Genomic DNA, 3,423 nt, shown 5'->3' with positions numbered 1-3,423 from the left:
AAAAGATAGCATACAAATTAAATTGTTCACTAAAGCTTCCATAAACAACAACAACAACAACCTGTTTTTTTGTTATCAATAGTTTTTTTAATCCATGACAAAAACACTACAATTATACCCTATTGGCCTGAATATAAGACTATGTTTTTTTCCAATGGAAAGATCCTAAAAACGGGATCGTATTATAATCGAGGACTAGACTATTTGGCATTCAATGATCTTTTTCCACAAATTAGTCAGAGTTATAATCAGAGTCGTTTTATATTCGGGACAAAAAGTGCCGTTGGGATTATTTAAAATCCTCATAGCACATAATCTGCGGGGGGTCAAATATGTTCGGTGAACATTTAAATTAATTTGTTGATGATCAGGATTCCTAGAAGACAACATAATATTAGACCACAAGTGTGTCCCAGCTCCAATCAGGATCCAAACTTGGTATGTCATTCCTCCATTATAGTATCAACAGGTATCCCATAATTAGATACTAATAAAAAATAATATATTGTGGAAACAAAACCTCTTGATCTATATTCTATAACATCACTCTATGTAAAGGGTGCATTGTAAGGGCTCTGCCATGGAACCCCGTAGGTCCTCACGGCACTTCTCAGTTGTAGATAGAAAAAATAATCACACCTGTGTGAAGTGAGGGGCGCTCTAATCATCGTACATCATATCGTACATCATCAAGCCCCTCAAAAAGACTTAAATTAAATTAAAAACATCACATAAATTCTGAAAATAAATTCACCAAATAAATCACCCAAAGTATGAATCCCCTTGGAACTCCATCTAGGAAAACGAATAGGACATCATCCGAAAGTAAACCTTCATTATTGAACACTGGGGAAAACGAATACTATTTCAAATCTATTTTGCACATTTTTTCAGATGCTCTCCACACTGTTATCTAACTGAGAAATGATTAGCCCAAAATTAACTTTGCATTGATTATTCGTTATATTTTAATAGATCAAATCTCTCAATTCGATAGGATGTACCAAACCCTCCTCAAGCCCTCGCAAGGAAACCTTCAATAAACAACCTGTTGAAAGCATTTACAAATAAGTTACCAATACTGACTACTGTTTTGCTCTGCCTCCTTCAAATGCCCTATCACAGAGGAGATAGAAATATCAACACTGTCTGTTTTTTAACGGTTCTATATTGTCATTATTGGCCTTGACATTTCTGTTGACATTCAAATAGGATTGTGTGCTTTGCAAGTATCAAGGATATGCGGATTAAACAAAGTCTTTATAAACATTTACTACATCATTTACCAGTGTTGGCTTCTATCCTACTCCAGCCCACCGACAATACCCAATCACAGAGAGTGAGTGTTGATGTCCCAACATTCTTCCAAGAACTCTAATCATTATATTGGATATTACCAGTGTGAGTATGATGTGTTTTTTTGTCACATTATAAGTATTATAATGTATGCACCTACAGATGAAATGCATCCTCTGCTTTTACCCATCCTATAACAACTAGGAGCAGTGAGCAGCCATTCTACGGCACTCTGGAAGCAATTCAGGGTTAAAAGTCTTGCTCAGGGTCAGGGACACACATCGACACATTGCTTGACTACACCTCAAGAAAATAAATAAATAGAGGAAGAGAGAATACGAGATGATGGTGCGGGAAATCTGTGAGCAGCACTGTGGTGACTGAAAAAGAAAATCCACATTATTTCAGCTCATGAAAAGATATTTTCACAGGTGCAGCAAAAGGTACAGTAGCTACAGCCTACAATTATTATATAATATTATTCATTGTTGCTCTGCCAGCCTCAACTCAGATTTTCCTGCTAATGCGAGTTATGTATAGCCTTACTTTTGCTGCACAATTGCACTTGGGATAGGTTTTGCACCCTTTATTATTATTTCAAATAGAACCCTTCTCTGAGAAATGAAGCTCTGCTGCAGTTTTTCATTGAGGTATTAAATAATATATAGGAGTTGAGTATACAATTGTGCATTTCTGATTTCTCTGAGTCATTCCAGGTAACTGGCTTTGTTTTGAAGAACATTAACTGTTCTCTTCCGATGAATTTGATTCTGACAGATCAATAAATGACTAATACAGGCATGGATTCATGCATGACTCCAGCTGGTATAAACAGCTTTTCACCATGTTTTAATCCAATGTTCTCTTCTGAGACCAGGTTTGCCAAGTGGTGCCATGGTAACCGTGCCAGTTGTTCTCTCTGTATGGCCAATATGTTGGGGCCAATTCCTTATTTTACATTTTAAAACAGTAACTCAGTAACTCATGAATGGTGGAGAAGATGTGCCTAAAATACAAGATGCTGTGCCAGCCAGCCAGACGCCTATGCTTGACATAATAATTGGCAAAGGCCCAATAATTATGGGCATAATAATACTAATAATAATACTAATACTACTACTACTACTACTACTACTACTACTACTACTACTACTACTACTACTACTAATACTACTAATAATAATAATAATACTACTACTACTACTACTACTACTACTACTACTACTACTACTAATAATAATAATAATAATAATAATAATAATAATAGTACATTTATAAATGGGATGCCAAAACAGGAACCATGATGAAAGTGGTTAAAAAAAGTAAAAGTAAAAGTTAGATAGAAATATAAAGGTAGGATTTTTTTGTCTGCCTCCCAGACAGTTTTGATTGATTGATTGAAATATGTACAGTTTGCAGAATTACAGTACATTTCAAGCACAAACTCAATACAAAGACTGTTAACTGTGAGTGGACGACCCAATGTTTACAAGAGGGTACACCCACCATGTTCAATTCATCAAAACATTTAGAGACGTACAGACAGTGAAGTGCAGTGCAGTGTAGGGAGGTTGCCCGTTTTTCCTCCCGGAATTTTCCCCAGTGAGGGGGATAACTTTGTAATATGTATTGGCTGTTTGTATTCTTTTTGGAAAAATATAAAAAGATACTCATGTGGAAAGGCTATATTATTTGACTTGATTTAGTATATGTAAGGTTTTGCCCCCCTTTTTACCTCGCCAGATAATCCCCACATATCCCACAACAACTTCTGTGAACAGACTTCACTGTACTAGCTTTTCATAAATTATATTTGTACTTGTTCTGCTGTTCTGCTGTCATGAAAGTTTATAGTTAGAGAAATTCAAAGTCCAGCCGTCTGCTGTCCAGCCTCTCCCACCCCTCACTGGGGAAAATTCTGGGAGGAAAACAGAAACGGGGCGAGTAGTCTTGTTACCCCCATAGAGCATAAAGAAGGACCTCCTTCTTTATGCTCTATGGTCGTGACGCAACTAACGGATCCTTCTTTACATAGCCTTGACATGCCACGGAAGTGACGCTTTCCTAATAGCAGCGTGGTGAACGTAGCGTAGCGTGTGGTCTCTCTCTCAAGGTTGAACTGAATTA

The sequence above is a fragment of the Protomyctophum parallelum genome, assembly GCF_964188405.1.
Source record: "Protomyctophum parallelum genome assembly, chromosome: 14".
Classification (NCBI taxonomy): Eukaryota; Metazoa; Chordata; class Actinopteri; order Myctophiformes; family Myctophidae; genus Protomyctophum; species Protomyctophum parallelum.
This window is presented reverse-complemented; position numbering follows the sequence as displayed.